The sequence below is a fragment of the Bubalus bubalis genome, chromosome 19 (genome assembly GCF_019923935.1).
Source record: "Bubalus bubalis isolate 160015118507 breed Murrah chromosome 19, NDDB_SH_1, whole genome shotgun sequence".
Lineage (NCBI taxonomy): Eukaryota > Metazoa > Chordata > Mammalia > Artiodactyla > Bovidae > Bubalus > Bubalus bubalis.
In genome coordinates this window covers 23,478,480-23,498,491 of record NC_059175.1, presented here as the reverse complement: position 1 = coordinate 23,498,491, position 20,012 = coordinate 23,478,480, and the positions used below count along the sequence as shown (strand labels likewise).

General features: G+C 37.9%; 1 protein-coding gene across 2 annotated transcripts in view; it reads right to left on the bottom strand.

Annotated features, from left to right (window-relative positions):
* The window catches only part of PLPP1 (phospholipid phosphatase 1), a 106,077-nt gene that overhangs the window by 46,907 nt on the left and 39,158 nt on the right, over nt 1-20,012 (bottom strand). The window lies entirely within an intron of this gene.

Below are 20,012 nucleotides of genomic sequence, written 5' to 3'. Positions count from 1 at the left end.
ACCCACCCCCCACCCCCCGCAAAAAAAAAAGAATTTAAGGTAATTATCAGAAAGATGCTTGAAGTACTTGGGAGAAGAATGGAAGAACAGAATGAGAAGTCTTTTACAGAGTTGGAAATATAAGAACCAAACAGAGCTGAAAAATACAATAACTGAAATAAAAAATACTCTAGAAGTAATCAACTGTAGATTAGATGATACAGAGGAACTGGCAGACAGAATTATGGAAATCAGTGAAGGTGAACAGAAAGAAAAAAAAAAGAGGACAGTTTAAGGGACCTCTGGGAAAACATCCAGGTCCAGGAAGCACAGAGAGTCTCAAACAGGATCAACCTAAAAAGAATCACAACAAGAACATTATAATTAAAATGGTAAAAATTAAAATTAAAGAGAGAAAATTGAAAGCACTATACTAAAAGCAACAAGTTACATACAAGGGAACCCCCATAAAGCTGTCAGCTAATGTCTTGGCAGAAACTCTGCAGGCCAGAAGAGAGCAACATGATGTATTTAAAGTGATGAAAAGTAAAAACCTAAAACAAAAAATACTCTACCCAGCAAGGCTTTCACTCATATTTGAAACAGACCTCAAAAGTTTTACAGACAACCAAAAGCTAAAAGAGTTCAACACGAAAAGAACTCAACTCAACATCAGTTTCTACAGGAAACCAGCTTTACAAGAAATATTAAAGGGACTTCTATAAGTGGAAAAGAAAAAGCAACAATCAGAAAAATGAAAACTATGAAAGGAAAGGGGGCTTCCCCGATGGCTCAGTAGTAAAGAATCCGCCTGCAATGCAGGAGACGCAGATGAGGGTTCAATCCTTGGGTCAGGAAGGTACCATAGAAGAGGAAATGGCAACCTGCTCCAGTATTCTTGCCTGGAAAATTCATGGACAAAGGAGCAAAGAGTTGGATACGACTGAGTGACTGAGCACACACGCATGCATAAAAGGAAAATTCTCATTGGTAAAGGCAAATATACAGTAAAGGTGGTAAATCAACCATGTTTATAAAGCTAGTAGGGAGGTTAAAAGACAAAAGTAGTGAGGTCATCTATATCCAAGGTAAGTAAAGGGATACACAAACCTGAAGAATATAAAATATGACATCACAAACGTTAAGGGGGTGGATAATAAAGATGAAAGGTGGTTAAAATGCATTCAAACTTAAAAGATCAGCAACTTAATCCTGGTAACCACAAACCAAAAATATATAATAAATACACAAGAGAGAAAAGAGTCCAAATATAATACTACAGGTAGGCATCAAATCACGAGGAAAGAGAACAAAAAAAGAAAGAAACAAATAAGGACCACAAAAACAACACCCAAACAATTAATGGAATGTCAATAAGTACATGTGCTGCATGTTAGTTGCTCAGTCATGTCTGACTGACTCTTTCTGACCCCATGAACTGTAGCCTGCCAGAATCCTCTCTCAATGGGGTTCTCCAGACAAGAATACTTGAGTGGGTTGCCATTTCCGCCTCCAAGGGATCATCCTGACCCTGGGATCAAACCCACCTCACTTACCTCTCCTGTATTGCCAGGCAGGTTTTTTACCACTAGCACTACCTGGGAAGTCCAATAAGTACCCACATATCAATAATTACTTTAGATATAACTGCTTCAATCAATAGACAAACTATTGAATATATACAAAAAGAAGATCTATATATACACTGCCTACTCTTCAGATCTAAAGACACAGATTAAAAATGAAGACAGGCTCTTCAATACATGGTGTTGCGAAAACTGGATAGCTAAACTAAGAAGAATCAGTTCAGTTCAGTCGCTCAGTCGTGTCCGACTCTTTGCAACTCCATGAACTGCAGCACGCCAGGCCCCCCTGTCTATCAACAACTCCACAGAATGTGGTCCACGGGAAAAGGGAATGGCAAACCACTGCAGTATTCTTGCCTTGAGAACCCCATGAACAGTATGAAAAAGCAAAAAGATAGAACACTGAAAGATGAACTCCCCAGGTCGGTAGATGTTCAATATGCTACTGGAGATCAGTGGAGAAATAACTCCAGAAAGAATGAAAGGATGGAGCCAAAGCAAAAACAACACCCAGTTGTGGATGTAACTGGTGACAGAAGCAAGGTTCGATGCTGTAAAGAGCAATACTGCATAGGAACCTGGAATGTTAGGTCCATGAATCAAGGCAAATTGGAAGTGGTCAAACAGGCAATGGCAAGAGTGAACGTCGACATTCTAGTAATCAGTGAACTAAGATGGACTGGAATGAGTGAATTTAACTCAGATGACCATTATATCTACTATTGTAGGGAGGAATCCCTTAGAAGAAATGGAGTAGCCATAACAGTTAACAAGAGTCCAAAATGCAGTACTTGGATGCAATCTCAAAAACGACAGAATGATCTCTATTCATTTCCAAGGCAAACCATTCAATATCATGGTAATCCAAGTCTATGCCCTGACCAGTAATGCTGAAGAAGCTGAAGCTGAATGCTTCTATGAAGACCTACAAGACCTTTTAGAACTAACACCCCAAAAAGATGTCCTTTTCATTATAAGGGACTGGAATGCAAAAGTAGGAAGTCAAGAAATACCTGGAGTAACAGGCAAATTTAGCCTTGCAGTACAAAATAAAGCAGGGCAAAGGCTAATAGAGTTTTGCCAAGAAAACGCACTGGTCATAGCAAACATCCTCTTCCAACAACACAAGAAAAGACTCTACATGTGGACATCACCAGATGGTCAACACTGAAATCAGATTGATTATATTCTTTGCAGCCAAAGATGGACAGCCTCTATACAGTCAGCAAAAACAAGACTGGGAGCTGACTGTGGCTCAGATCATGAACTCCTTATTGTCAAATTCAGACTTAAATTGAAGAAAGTAGGGAAAACCACTAAACCATTCAGGTATGACCTAAATCAAATCCCTTATGATTATACAGTGGAAGTGAGAAATAGATTTAAGGGACTAGATCTGATAGAGTTCCTGATGAACTATGGACGGAGGTTCATGACGCTGTACAGGAGACAGGGATCAAGACCATCTCCAAGAAAAAGAAATGCAAAAAAGCAAAATGGCTGTCTGAGGAGGCCTTACAAATAGCTGTGAAAAGAAGAGAAGCAAAAAGCAAAGGAGAACAGGAAAGATATACCCATTTGAATGCAGAGTTCCAAAGAAGAGCAAGGAGAGATAATAAAGGCTTTCTCAGTGATCAATGCAAAGAAATAGAGAAAAACAACAGAATGGGAAAGACTAAAGATCTCTTCAAGAAAATTAGAGATACCAAGGAAACATTTCATGAAAAGACGGGCTCGATAAAGGACAGAAATGGTACGGACCTAACAGAAGCAGAAGATATTAAGAAGAGGTGGCAAGAATACACAGAAGAACTGTACAAAAAAGATCTTCATGACCCAGATAATCACAATGGTGTGATCACTCACCTAGAGCCAGACATTCTGGAATGTGAAGTCAAGTGGGCCTTAGGAAGCATCACTACAAACAAAGCTAGTGGAGGTGATAGAATTCCAGTTGAGCTATTTCAAATCCTGAAAGATGATGCTGTGAAAGTGCTGCACTCAATATGCCAGCAAATTTGGAAAACTCAGCAGTGGCCACAGGACTGGAAAAGGTCAGTTTTCATTCCAATCCCATAGAAAGGCAATGCCAAAGAATGCTCAAACTACCACACAATTGCACTCATCTTACACGCTAATCCCTGGAGAAGGAAATGGCAACCCACTCCAGTATTCTTGCCTGGAGAATCCCATGGACGGAGGAGTCTGGTAGGCTGCAGTCCATGGGGTCGCAAAGAGTAGGACATGACTGAGCGACTTCACTTTCACTTTACATGCTAGTAAAGTAATGCTCAAAATTCTCCAAGCCAGGCTTCAGCAATATGTGAACTGTGAACTTCCAGATGCTCAAGCTGGTTTTAGAAAAGGCAGAGGAACCAGAGATCAAATTGCCAACATTTTCACTTTCATGCATTGGAGAAGGAAATGGCAACCCACTCTCCAGTGTTCTTGCCTGGAGAATCCCAGGGGGAGCCTGGTGGGCTGCTGTCTATGGGGTCGCACAGAGCAGGACACAACTGAAGTGACGCAGCAGCAGCAGCAGCTGGATCACTGAAAAAGCAAGAGAGTTCCAGAAAAACATCTATTTCTGCTTTACTGGCTATGCCAAAGACTTTGACTGTGTGGATCACAATAAACTGTGGAAAAAAGAATCAAACTCACACCAAAAGAATGCTCTCTCACACCATGCACAAAATAATAAAAATGGATTAAAGACTTAAGTGTCAGACCTGAAATCATAACACTTCTAGAAGAAAACATAGGCAGTAAGCTCTTTGACATCAGTCTTAGCAACATTTTTTTTAATATGTCTCCTCAGGCAAGGGAGACAAAAGCAAAAATAAATAGGACTACATAACACTGAAAAGCTTTGCATAACAAAGGAAACTATCAACAAAACAAAAAGGCCACCTACCGAATGGGACAAGGTATTTGCAAATGCTATATCTGGTAAGGGGTTAATATATAAAGTATACAATTCAATATCAAAAAAAATATATCTGATTTTAAAATGCCAGAGGATCTGAACAGACATTTTTCCAAAAGACGTATGGATGGCCAACAGACACACTGAAAAGATGCTCAACATCACTAATCATCTGAGAAATGCAAATCAAAACCACAATGAGGACATTCTTCGTGGTACAGTGGATAAGAATCTGCCTGCAATGCAGAGGACATGGGTTCAATCTCTGGGAAATGGGTTCAATTCCCATTTTCCCATGGGAAAATTCCACAGGCCTCGGAGCAACTGAGCCTGTGCACTGAGCCTGTGCACCCCAACTCCTGAAGCCAGCACACCTAGAGCACGTGTTCCTCCACAGGCGAAGTCACCACAATGAAAGGCCACAAGGAAGAATAGCCCCCACTCGCCTCAACTAGAAAAAGCCAATGCGAAAGCAATGAAGACACAGTGCAGCCAAAAATAAAATATATAAATAGAATTTTTTTAAAGATGCTCACAAGGTTCCCAAAGCTATATTTCTAGTAAATGCAACATTAAAAAAAAAATTAAACTGACTTTGCTAACCATCCCTTATACTACTTATCATATCTGAATTCAGATTATACTCAGATTTACCAAATAGTCTGCATGCAGAGGGAGGGGTGAAATTCCCAAGTCTTTAATACAAATACCACAGTTTGCAGCATAAACTTTTGCACTTAGCAGTATACACTGTGGAGGTTAATACTCAGATCTATAATTTTAATTGCTGCCAGCTGTAAGTAATAATTAAATGCTCATCCTTCAACCAATAACCATACTCTTGGCTCAATAAGCAAATTTATTTCATATTTACAAAGAACCACCACTTCTAGAATTCATTTAACTTATATATAATAATGGAAACTTGCAATGTCTACAATGCATATTTCTGAATTGGTTGAAGGTTCAATTAGCATTTCTCTTAGAGGAAGAAATGATATGCAGTAAAGAAATTAAATCCCTATGATTAAATGTCCAAAACTCAGTAGGCCTTATTTTGAAGAAAAATGTGTATTAATAGACCCAACTATATTGAAATATGTTCTTAATCATATCCATTAACATTGTTTTTTTCCCTTGGACCATAAAAGAAATTATTCTTAGATTTAGAAAAAAAAACTGTGTGAAACAAAATAACAAACAAGTATAGTTAGTCCATTTTAAAAAACAGGAATATTCAAGTGGGCAAATATCAAGTGAATCTCTAGTGCAAGGAATTCTGTGAGAGAATACAAGGAATACAAAATTGAATAAGGCACAGTACATAATTTCAGCAGAGAATAAACAGATGCAAAGAGCTATGAAGTTTCAAAAGAGAATAAGAACTGGTGAAGCTCTAAGTGGTGATATTCAAAAAGATGCTGGTTATCAGAGTCAGAATCTCAATAGAAGGCGTCTGGTATAGAGACAGAGATTTGGGAATATAAAGTATCCCTGAAGCCAAAGAAGTAAAAGAAACTGTGAAGATGGACATGAAATAAAAAGAACTGAAAAGGGAGGCATGAGGCAATAGCAATATTAAAGGGATGAGCACAGCAAGAGGATCCACTGAGGCAGCAGCCTTGGTGGGCTGGGAGGGAAAGTCAGGAGAAAGCAGTATCATTGAGGCCAAGTCCGAAGGCAGCATTTCAGGAGGTGGTGATTGGTCCACAGTGTCCAATGGGTTTTCAACTGCCAAACTTAGTAAAAGTGGTTTCAATAAGGAAGAAGGGATGGAAACCAGATCACAGAGTTTTTAACAAGGAATAATTAAAAAAAAAGAGCATGAATCTACCACGAATGCACACTATCCTTCTGAGAGTTTAAGAGACTATATTACAGAAGGCCTCAGAAATATTTTAAACTAATACTAATATTTGCAATCTCTCATATAAACCCATGAGATGTATTACAAAGTCACTTGTTTAGTCACTATGTCTGATTTTTGTGATTCCATGGACCATAGTCCACTAGGCTTCTGTCTGTGGGATTTCCTAGGCAAGAATACTGGAGTGGGTTGTTATTTCCTTCTCCAGGAAATAACAGACACAGAGCTCAAACCTGCGTCTCCGGCACTAGCAGGCGGATTCTTTACCACCAAGCCACCAGTGAAGCCCAGATATGACAAAACCTTAGATTAAAAAAAGCTTGTTAGGTTTTGCATAGTTTCATTTTCATGAATAAATAACTAAATAAATAACTAATAAATAAATAACTAAATAAACGTGAATGCAGACCACACCCTCCCCCACCAAGAAGGATGGAGAGGAAGACTAAATCAACAATTGTTCACTGACCCACTTAGGGCTGAAAATGATGAGCTAGTCCAGAGTCCTGCTCTGGAAAATCTGGAACTGGAACAAAGACTGACTCAGAGCTGGCAAACAGCACTGGTCCATGCACAAGAAAGACTGGCTGCAGAAGAGGTTGAGACAAAGCAGGTCTCCAAAGAAAACTGAAGTGCCTAGTCTGACTGGAGACTGAGAAAAGGTGAAAGCAGCTTTGGTTCCCCGCTACCAAAGGGCTGCACTGATCTTGCTATTTGGGGGTTGTTAAAGCACCTTGTATGCTTTCAACAAAAGTCAATTTTTCTTAAGCTGGTCATAGAAGGATCTGCTCCTTGCAACCAACAGAGCCTAACTAAAACAATTATAACCATTCCCCCTACTTAGAGAGCATGTAGGTTATTGTTTGATTGCCCTATATAAAGCGATAATGAACATTTCTAAAAACCAATCCTTTTTTGCATTTCTAATTATTTCCTTAGAATATATTTTCATGTGAGATTATAGGCCAAAGGATATAAACATTAAGGTCCTTGATAAGCTATTCAGAAAAGTTATTTTAACCACCAATTTATTCTACCAGCCACAGTATACAAATAATACTTTAGTTTATAAAATTCATTTTCATTTCCTTTGAAAAAACAAATGAGGTACAATTTATATACCAAAAAATTCATCCACTCTAAATACATAATTCAATGATATTGGTAAATGTATAGGGTTGTGCAACCATCAGCACAATTCAGTTTTAGAACATTTCCATTACCCCAAAAATTCCCATGAGCCCATCTGCATTCCACCCTTGTTCCCACCACCAACCCCAGACAACCACTCATCTGTTTTCTGTACCTACACAGATTTGTCTTTTCTGAACATCTCATAAAAATGGAATCATACAATGTGTGGTATTTTGCTAGTGGCTTATATCATTTATTGTTGTTACCGTTCAGTTGCTAAGTCATGTCTGACTCTTTGCAACCCCATGGACTGCAGCACACCAAACTTCCCTGTCCTTCACTATCTCCCAAAGTGTGCTCAAACTCATGTCCATTCAGTTGGTGATGCCCTCCAACCATCTCATCCTCTGCCGCCCCTTTCTCATCCTGCCCTTGATCTTTACTTTTGAGGTTCATCCATCTCGTAACATGCATTTTGTTTCTTTTTATTGCCAAACAGTATGGTATTATATGTATACGTTACATTTGGTTTATCCAGTCACCAGTTAATGGATATTTGGGTTGTTTTCAGTTTTTGTCTATTATGACTAGTATCTCTAAAAACATTCGTGTACACGTCTTTGTGTGGACATTATTTTCATTTCAAATGAGTAGACTCCCAGGAGTGGAATGCCTGGGTCATGTGGTTAAGTTTATGTCTAACTTTTTAAGAAATTGCCAAACTGCTGTACCACTTTACATTCCTACATTCAGCTTTTTAATATGCCTAAGTGGCTAATCATACTAGCCCATTTAAGAATTAGATTCTATTCCAAGTAAACTCACACTCTCCCACAAATAAATATAGCCTTCCACCTTCTGTAAGTGAATATTTGTAATGGTTCAAAAGAGAGGTGGTGATATGTAACTCATTGTTTCCTCAAACTAAATACCACAAGAATACTTCTCCATCCTTTTACGAGAGACAGGAAAAGACAACATGAGATCACAGTCACACAACATCTTCTTCAACTTCCTCTTGCACAAATAATCAGGATCTTGAAACCATAATATTAATGCTAACAACTGTGTTAAAAAGATTGGGACAGAGTGTCTAGCAAAACTGAGAAACTAAGGTTAAAAACTTTTTTACATGTGAAGGGAACTCTTCCACTGAAAACTACACAAATGCCTCCAGAAATATTTTTAAGTTTCATCCATGGTATAGCACAGATTGGCATTTTGTTCCTTTTTATTGCAGAACAGTATTCCATTATGTATACATAAAACCTATCAGTTGCCCAGGAGAGAGTGGCATGCAGCTGCAGAGTCATTAATAGCAAATATTTGAGGGTTCCATTGCCTCAGAGCTAACAGCAGTAGGCAACAGCCTGAGAAATCCTAACACAAAGATGTTAGGCACCTCCAGATTTGCTGCAAAGTCTGGTACCACACCTCCACAGCCTGGGAAGATGGAAACACCCTACTAGGAGACCAAAAGACCTCAAACAGACCACAATGGACGATGGCCATTTGTGAACTATATGACAGATCATATTCTATTCCTAATGCATGAACAAGAATGGAAGGATATAGAGAGAGACCAAAAACTAAAAGAATCCAAAGGTACAAGTCAAACAGTAGGATAATGTGTCTATGATTATCTTTCCCATGTGACTGTTCCCCTAGGCTAAGCAGGTATGTGAGGGGGGTTGTGTATTTAGTCTACCTTCTCTATTAGGTCATTTGTTTATTCACCAATGGGGAAAATTCCAAGTAGAAAAAAAGTCAATTTTGAAAATGCAAGTTGTCAAAAGATACTAGAGGCTACCTAAAAAATAATCGTATTTAATAAGACAGTAAAAAGAATATGCCAATGGCTTATTTTTTTTTTCTGCTTATATTTAAAAGAATGAAATTGTGGTGACTATTCAAGAAAACCTGTGAAGTTACTCTGCCCCATTCATGCATGATTGAAGTGCACTAGGGTACATGATAAAATGCAGTTCAGGAAACAGAAGGAATGGACCAGAAACAAAAATAATTACTGAACTACACCAAACAAACAAGAGCCATAAAGGGAGAATTGAGATAAGTGTTAAAGGAAAGAAAATTTGGACTACTGCATTCTTATATCACACAGCACAAACGCATTTCTTTTGTTGTAAACACTTAACAGCATTACTGTATACACAACATACACTCAAATCACATGTAGTGCTTTTATGAGTGTATTTCATTAATATTAATCTTTACTACAGGCAGGGTTTTTAAAACAGAAAGATAATTATTTTCAACCTGCTTAACAAATTATAACTAAAATAAACTGAAGCCAGAACATTTTTTCTATTTGTAAATTCTATCACCATATCTTGGGTTTCCCAGGTGGCACTAGTGGCAAAGAATCTGCCTGGCAATGCAGGAAATGCAGGAGACCTGGGTTCGATTCCTGGGTGGGAAAGATCCCCTGGAGGAGGTCATGACAACCCACTCCAGTACTCTTGCCTGGAGAATCCCATGGACAGAGGTGCCTGGCGGGCTACAGTCCACAGGGTCACAAAGAGTCAGACATGACTGAAGCGACTTAGCACACAAGCACACATCACCATATCTGAAAGGAAAAACCCTGAAACAGTTTAATATTAACTACATTTGACCACAATTCAATATATAGACCAAAAGGTTAAGGAACTCAATCCATAACCAAAGTCTTAAGAATGTAAGAAACTTAAGATGTAAAAATAACTGTTATTTTTGTCAACATTAAGGGACATTGTAATTCAACTAGAGAAAATAAGATCTCAAAGAGATTTCTCTATCTTTGGCATTTTCTCTATAAAGAAGCAATCATTCAATTCAATTATTTAACAGTTAACTGAATTCCTACTACTCTGTTCAAGATATAGGCTTGAGTTGGGGAGGGACTTATAGGTAATGGTACAGGTCTTTCTTACCATGGTCAAATCTGGATTTATTTTTAAAGTAGCATCAGCTGGACTTCCCTGGTGGTTCAGACGGTAAAGTGTCTGTCTACAATGCGGGAGACCCGGGTTCGATCCCTGGGTTGGGAAGATCCCCTGGAGAAGGAAATGGCAATCCACTCCAGGACTATTGCCTGGAAAATCCCATGGACAGAGGAGCCTGGTAGGCTACAGTCCATGGGGTTGCAAAGAGTCGGACATGACTGAGCGACTTCACTATAGTCACTATAGCATCAGCTGCATTTGCTGATGGATGAGTTGAATATGAGTATAAGAAATGAAGAGTCAAAATGATGATGATACTCCATTTTGGAGACGAAAAGTTTAAAGCTGGATTAACGAGATGAGAAGGACTAGAGATTGAAGAGGGGGAGCAAAGAATAAAGCCAAGAGTTCATAGTTGTATACATCAAGTTTGAGGTGCCTATTAGTAGAGATGTCAGGGAGGCAGCTGGATGTAAAGTCCATTGTGGGGGAAGGTCCAGACTGAAGCCATAAATTTAACACAGAGGTGTTATGAAAGCCATGAAACTGAATGAGATTATAAAGGAACGAGTACAGAGGAGAAAAGAGGACCCAAGGACTGATACCCACATCACTCCAAAATTACAAGGTCAGGAAGAGAAGGAACTTGCAAAGCAAAATGAGAAAAAGCAGCCACTAAAGCAGAATTAAAACCATGAGAGTACAGAAACTCCCAAGTAATCTATCCCCAAAATGCCTTGAACTAATAAGTGTATATAGCAAGATCATAGGATATAAGGTCAACACACACTTATTAGAATAGTGAAAATAAAAAAACACTGACAATAGTAGTTATCGGTGAAGATGCAGGCAGGTCAGTTACCATCTGCAGTGATTTAGGAGCCCAAGAAAAGAAAGTCTCTCACCGTTTCCATTGTTTCCCCATCTATTTGCCATGAAGTGATGGACCAGATGCCATGATCTTCATTTTCTGAATGTTGAGCTTTAAGTCAACTTTTTCACTCTCCTCTTTCACTTTCATCAAGAGGCTCTTTAGTTCTTCTTCACTTTCTGCCATGCTATGCTATGCTATGCTAAGTCACTTCAGTCGTGTCCGACTCTGTGTGACCCCATAGACGGCAGTCTACCAGGCTCCCCTGTCCCTGGGATTCTCCAGGCAAGAACACTGGAGTGGGTTGCCATTTCCTTCTCCAATGCGTGGAAGTGAAGTCACTCAGTCGTGTCCGACTCTTAGCGACCCCATGGACTGCAGCCTACCAGGCTCCTCCGTCCATGGGATTTTCCAGGCAAGAGTACTGGAATGGGGTGCCATTACTTTCTGCCATAAGGGTGGTATTATCTGCATATCTAAGGCTACTGATATTTCTCCTGGCAATCTTGATTCCAGCTTGTGCTTCCTCCAGCCCAGCATTTCTCATGATATACTCTGCATACAAGTTAAACAAGCAGGGTGACAAAGTACAGCCTTGACATACTCCCTTCCCAATTTGGAACCAGTCTGTTGTTCCACGTCCAGTTCTAACTGTTGTTTCTTGACCTGCATATGGATTTCTCAGGAAGGCAGGTCAGGTGGTCTGGTATTCCCAGCTCTTTCAGAATTTTCCACAGTATGTTGTCATCCACACAGTCAAAGGTTTTGGCACAGTCAATAAAGCAGAAATAGATGTTTTTCTGGAACTCTGTTGCTTCTTCTATGATCCAACGGATATTGGCAATTTGATTTCTGGTTCCTCTGCATTTTCAAAATCCAGCTTGAACATCTGGAAGTTCACAGTTCACATACTGTTGAAGCCTGGCTTGGAGAATTTTGAGCATTATTTTACTAGCATGTGAGATGAGTGTAATTGTGAGGTAGTTTGAGCATTCTTTGGCATTGCCTTTCTTTGGGATTGGAATGAAAACTGACCTTTTCCAGTCCTGTGGCCACTGCTAAGTTTTCCAAATTTGCTGGCATATTGAGTATAGCACTTTCACAGCATCATCTTTTAGGATTTGAAATAGCTCAACTGGAATTCCATCACCTCCACTAGCTCTGTTCATAGTGATGCTTCCTAAGGCCCACTTGACTTCACATTCCAGGATGTCTGGCTCTGGGTGAGTGATCACACCATTGTGGTTATCTCTGTCATGAAGATCTTTTTAACTAAAGTTCTGTGTATTCTTGCCACCTCTTCTTAATATCTTCTGCTTCTGTTAGGTCCATACCATTTCTGTCCTTTATTGTGCCCATCTTTGCATATGTTCCCTTGGTATCTCTAATTTTCTTAAAGAGATCTCTAGTCTTTCCCATTCTATTATCTTCCTCTACTTTTTTTTGCACTGATCACTAAGAAAGGCTTTCTTATTTCTCCTTGCTATTCTTTGGAACTCTGCATTCAAATGGGAATTTTACTCATTCGTAACTTACAACAATGAAAAAAAAACCAAAACAAAAGAATTCACTAGATTTACCTACTTTAAGCAAAACAGACCCACACCACAATGAAGACAATGAGGGCCTGTCAAAAAGAATGTAAATAGACTTGGTGGAGTTAAAATCCCAACTTGGCCTCTTAGTAACTATAGAAAAGAATTACCTAGCAACCTCAGAGAGTGGTTAGGAGGAAAGAATCTATAACACACTAGTACTTCAGACACAAAAGACACTCAATAAATGACAGAACAAACACAGCCTTCCATTACCACATATGCAAAAATTCTAAACCAGTGAGTACTCAATTATAATCTTAGAGAACAAGCAAAATTTTATAGGTACCTTCATAGTTGCTCCTTCCATCTCCCTGTCCAATGATTTCTTTCTGGGTCCCACAGAACAGTTACTCTCCACATTGAAAACAGGAAATCTGCTGCAAAATAATACCAGGGCATACTCCCCCAACTTACAGAGAAATTAATTTGAAAGAAATCTCATTTTTTCTCTCAAATTTTGCAGCTTCTAAGAGGATGCTTTTAGGTATATCAGAAGACTAACACTCAAGTATAAGAATGTATCTGATTGAAAACATGCTTATTTAACTAAATATATGATTGGTGCAAATGTGCTTCAAAAACACAACATACTTTATTGAGAAAATCAGTGAATCATTAGACCCCACACTTAATGTCCTGCCACTGACCTCTGCTTATATTCCCCTAGATTTAATAAGATCCCAAACTAAATCACCTCTCATACCGGTCCAGCCCTCTAAGCCAAGACAGCCTTTGGAAAGTCTGATTAAAAAAGATTCCTCACTGCTGCTCACTGGAAGCTCAGATGGTAAAGAATCTGTGCACAAACAGGACACCGGGTTCAACCCCTGGGTCAGGAAGATCCCCTGGAGAAGGGAATGGCAACTCACTCCAGTATTCTTGCCTGGAGAATTCCATGGACAGAGGAGCCTGGAGGGCTACAGTCCTTGGGGTTGCAAAGAGTTGGACACTACTAAGCGACTAACAGCACTCAACCAGCTACATTCCCTGGTGCCAGAGAGGCAACAACTGCAAGTTGCCTTCTGAAAGTAGGTTACCTTAATCCCACACTTTGAACTGGTGTTGACCGTTCAGAATCCAAAAACAGATGTAAGAACACAAAAGATTTTCTTTCTGCGACTAAATAGCATTTTGCTTCTTGTCATGTTAGAAACACAGGTTCATGATAAAACAGTAAATGGCCATTTTTAAAATGCTACCTCATTCTCACTCTAAATGTGGAAGGGTAAAGATAATTGACAAAAGTGGTGGAGAGCTTTATAAAATTCTTATTTAAAGATGGAGCCCACAATAATTTGGCTACAATAAAATATTAAGTTATTTTCCAGAAAGCCAGATAGGCAATATAAGCTCTTAGTAACTACAAGGGAACACCAAGATGTTCTTTACAGGATAATACTTTTGTTCATACGCCACAATTATTGAATAAGGTAGTAAAAAAAAAAATCACTGTACTGCACTGGACATATTTATTTTTTATGGCTTACATCACTAACCCTGCACTCCAATCACAAATGAGTTTAGTTTCACATAAACAGTTCTAAGTCTACACTTTTAACCATAAGTCCTGCTTCTCAACAAAAACTAAATTTTAGGATTTTCAAATATTTGTTTAAAGTAACCAGATAATAGGACTAAGTAATAAACAGTTTTAAATCAGCTTTCATTAAAAGGCCTGCAATCCCTTATTTTAAAACCCAAAGCACTCAAAACCCTAGTTCTTTTATGACATTTTGGGACCAAAACCTAACCTGAACTTACCTAATGGCAAAACTTAACCTGAACAGATGAATGCCCTAGCCTTTATTTACCCCACTTATTTTGACTAGTCTTACTTCACTATTTAAAAATTAACATCTTTGATACACGGTACTGTTCTAAACCCTGCTGAAGGCATTATATAAGGTGTGTGAATCATATAACCTTTCAAAAATTCAAAAAATTCTGACTAAGAGTTCTGGATAATGGATGGTGAACCTGTATTTAGACAAAATCTTCACTGTTAAAAGATGCTTATGAATTCAACTTATTATTTTTCAGAGAGCCAAAAGAAGTTAATGGATTATATAGGTCTATTACATAAGAAAACTTGAAATGGTAATGGTCCTTTATAAAAAATGAACTAAATGATATTCCACACATATTTTTTTAATTATAAGACTGTGACAAGATTTCAGTTGCCTGTTTGCTTTTTTCATTATAAAAACTGAAAACTTACACTGAATTTATAAGTACTATCATGTTTTCTAAATTTAAGTCTTCACTAGATACTGTCACGGAGAAGGCAATGGCACCCCACTCCAGTACTCTTGCCTGGAAAATCCCACGGACAGAGGAGCCTGGTAGGCTGCAGTCCATGGGGTTGCGAAGAGTCAGACATGACTGAGCAACTACACTTTCACTTTCATGCATTGGAGAAGGAAATGGCAACTCACTCCAGTACTCTTGCCTGGAGAATCCCGGGGACGGGGGAGCCTGGTGGGCTGCCATCTATGGGGTCACACAGAGTCGGACATGACTGAAGCGACTTAGCAGCAGCAGATACTGTCAAACACTTTCATAAAATGAGTTAACAGGTGAAATATATGAAGCAAAGCCCTGAAATTTTACTTTTTATATCTTATCAAATAATCTTATTCCTAGCAACAATGTATCAATTATTCACTTTGAGGATAATTGCTTATATTATTTAGACAAAGAGCACTGACATTTCACCAAACATTGTGAACATAATTTTTTTCTTTTCAAAATTTTTAAGATTAATATACTTTTATTTCTTAAAGTAATTTTAGGTTTATTTTAAAAACTGAGCCAAAAGTAAAAAATATACTCCCTCTCTACAACTACCACCCTTAGTGTCCTCTATTACAAACAATTTTTATTGGTATGGTATATTTGTTATAAATGATAACCAATATTGATACATAAACCGCACAGTTTACAATTAAAGGTTGTTCTTTGTATTGTACAGTCCTGTTCAGTTCAGTTCAGTTGCTCAGTCGTGTCCGACTCTTTGCGACTCCATGAATTGCAGCACGCCAGGCCTCCCTGTCTATCACCAACTCTGGGATTTCACCCAAACCCATGTCCATCGAGTCAGTGATGCCATCCAGCCATCTCATCCTCTGTCGTCCCCTTCTCCTCCTGCCCCCAATCTCTCTCAGCATCAGAGTCTTTTCCAATGAGTCCACTCTTTGCACGAGGTGGCCAAAGTACTGGAGTTTCAGCTTCAGCATCAGTCCTTCCAAAGAACACCCAGGACCGATCTCCTTTAGAATGGACTGGCTGGATCTCCTTGTAGTCCAGGGGACTCGCAAGAGTCTTCTCCAACACCACAGTTCAAAAGCATCAATTCTTCAGCGCTCAGCTTTCTTCACAGTACAACTTTCACATCCTTACAAGACCGCTGGAAAAACCATAGCCTTGACTGGACATACCTTTGTTGGCAAAGTAATGTCTCTGCTTTTGTTATAACAAATATGTAATTGTAATTGTAATCCATCATTACAATATATGGAACAGTTTCCTTCCCTAAAAATCCTCTGTACTCCAGCTGTTCATTCTTCCTGTGTCCCACCAACTCCTAGTAACCACTGATCTTACTATCTCCATAGTCTTGCCTTTTCCAGAAAGTCATATGGTTGTTATCATACACTAGGTAGCCTTTTCAGATTGGCTTCTTTCATTTAGCAATATGTATTTAAGGTTCTTCCATGTCTTTTTATGGCTGGATAGCTGATTTCTTTTTAGCACTGAGTAATATTCCATTGTATGGAGGTACCAGAGTTTATCCATTCACCTATTAAAGGACATCTCAGTTGCTTTCAGGCTTTGGCAATTATGAATAAAGCCACTATAAACATCACGTGCTGGCTTTTATACAGACATAAGTTTTCAACTCATCTGGGTAAATATGCAGGAGCTTGAATTCTATAGTAAGACTATGTTTAGTTTTGTAAAGAACTGCAGAATTGTCTTTCAACATGGCTTTACATTCCCCTAGTAATGATTGAGAACTGCTGCTCCACATCCTTACAGCATTTGCTGTTGTCACTGTTTTGGATTTTAGCCATTATAATAAATGTGCAGAGGAAACTCACTGTTGTTTTAATTTACAACTCTTTAAAGAAATAGGATATGGGGCATTTTTTATATGCCTCTTGGCCATTTCTATATTTTCTGCATTAAGGTGTCTACTGAGATCTTTTCCCCACATTTTGACTGGATTGTTTGTTTCTGTTATGCTTTAAGACTTCCATTATCAGATATATGTTTTAAAAACATTTTCTTCCAGTGTGTAGCTTTATACAGAGCAGAATTTTTTTATTTTAATTTTTTAATTTTAATTAAGTACAATTTATTATTTCTTTCATGGACCATACTTTTGTCTAAAAACTCACTGACAAATCCAAGCTGCAAATTCACTTTTAACTACAAAAAATTTTCAAGAAAATGTCATCAGTTCAACCAATTCATTAGAACCTAAAAAGGTAGAGTATATAACATTCCCAGCCAGAGTTTTTAAAATAGTATTTATGAAAGAGGAAAATTAATGTATGAAATATCAACACAATGTCTTCACTTTTACCTAAAGTATGACAGATGACATGCCCAAAATAAGTCATACTGAATACTCTACTTTCAAACTCACTGGTCCACAACAGAAAAACACAGACATTATCAGACTAGTATTTTCATGTATTCAGAGATGAAAGGTTTATTTTTTTAAAAAAAAGAAATATTTGGCCTATGCTATAAAAAAGGAATTAATGAAAAAGATAAATTTGACCTTTTCATATGTTTTAACGTAACTGTATGTTAATCTCATTGCATCCATCAAAAATATATTTGGTCATTTTGCCAGTTCAATATTTAACAAAGTTAAAAATTATGTCAATTCTGCTTTAAAAAGTAGTAATAGTAGAGGTGTAACTCTGACTGCAAGTTTAGAGTTTGGGTGGATTCTGGGAGTTGGTGATGGACAGGGAGGCCTGGCGTGCTGCGGTTCATGGGGTTGCAAAGAGTTGGACATGACTGAGTGACTGAACTGAACTAAAGAAGACTTAATTCCTGGTGGGAGGCAAAATGAACATTTTCATTTCAATTATCTCCTTATCACATATAATTCACTAGAAAGAGATTTTAGAGGATCTCAAAAATCAGAATTCCCATCCAGGAGTAATATTTAATCCATTCAAATTCTGCAGATTTGTCAAGATACATGCAGTAGAAAAGTCAGAAGATAATGTCCACTAATTTAATAAAGCTATACTCAGTGAAGCAGTTCTTGTACCACTTAACCTTAGCAAAGGTATTCCATAACATTCCCAGAAACTAGTTTTAAAAAGAAAATTTCATGAGCATATATTTCCCCCTATGAATCCTTTTAAAAGCCATAGCATTTGGAAATGCAGTGGAATTTGGTAAGCTTGGCTAATGTGAAACTAACTGAGCTTTAGTTTTCACTATTGGCAGTATATATTCAATATTTACATAACTTCTCTTTTAGGTTCATCCAATATATTAAATTTTATCAAAATATTTTTAAGTGTTCTGTAAAATGGATATACAACAAATACTTAATATGTCAAATTTACACATTATCTCTTCCAAAGGTAGTATAAAAAGTTGTTTTAAACGAAGAAAATGTCTGTGATTATAACAAATTACTTAGGGATGCATCTTATACTACTTCATTTTGTGACAGTTACATACAGAAAGAGTGCTGGAATACATGAACTGATTAAAGCAGAGCTTTTCATAACAATGCAAGAAAAAGTACAGTTCCACATCGGAATAAATAAACAAGGAAATAAAATTTTTTCCAACCTAAGAAATGAAGCTCCTTAACACCGTATTTCTTTCATTCTAATAGACATTCCCCCATATTTTAAGATACCTTTAATAAGGATTACATATTCAGTATATACTATCCCATTCTTTTCAAAATAGCTTTTGAAAAGCTATTTTAATGAGGCATCTGATGCCAAGACATGACTTGAAGACACAATGTATTTCCAAAGAGTTAATCTGAATTTTCATGGTAGTAATTATTATTAAACATAATTGACAATCTTATTCCATTTCCCATTTAATGGAATTAAATATTTCTATCTGTATTTATTAAACACCCATTACATACCAAGCAATGTGCCTGGCACTAAGGATACAAATGGAGCAAAACAGACCATTCCTACCCTAGCAAAGCTTACTGCCTTGTGCTGACTGGCAGTAAACTGGGAAAAGGCAGCACAACACTTATGTCAACATGGAAACAAAGGAGCTGAACTCTTCAAGTGTGGGCAATAGGCCCTTTTGATACCAGTGTTTTGGACTAGTACAGGAAAGGTGGCACAAGAGACTTGCCATGCCATAAAACCCAAAAAACACCACTGTCCTCCTACAGTACAGGGCACTTACGGTCACTTTTGCCATATACAGCACTTTAAAGAAAGAAAGACAGAAAGTGAAGTCGCTCAGTCGTGTCTGACTCCTTGAGACCCCAAAGACTGTAGCCCACCAAGGCTTCTCCATTCATGGAATTTTCCAGGCAAGAGTACTGGAGTGGGTTGTTGCCATTTCCTTCTCCAGGGGATCTTCCTGACTCAGATCAAACCTGGGTCTCCCACATTGCAGGCAGACGTTTTACCGTCCGAGCCACCAGGGAAGCCCTTATACAACACTTTACTTATATATTATTTTTACAGTTTATTAAAAAAAAAACACACATTAACCCATCCATTCTTTCTTCTTCATAGCAATTTTTTTTTTTTGCCATCTAAGTAGCTACTCAAAAAAGCAAAAATTGGGCCTAATCTACCTCCTTTGGGACAGTCACCTAAAGAAATATGATTTTTTCAAACTATATGCCAAAAACAAAGAACTTGAGAAAAATTCAAATATCTATAGTAAATGATCTCCTTCATCTTCCTAACATTGCCAAATCTCAAATTTTACAGATATAGGATAAAATAATTCAACCCCCAAACTTATCCTGAATTGTCTTTTCCCTCAGACATTAATAAAGAGAGTAAAGTGATTTTTAAAAATTAATCTGAAAGCAATTAGAATATCAAAAAGAGGAAAATATTTCTTTGAAAATAGGG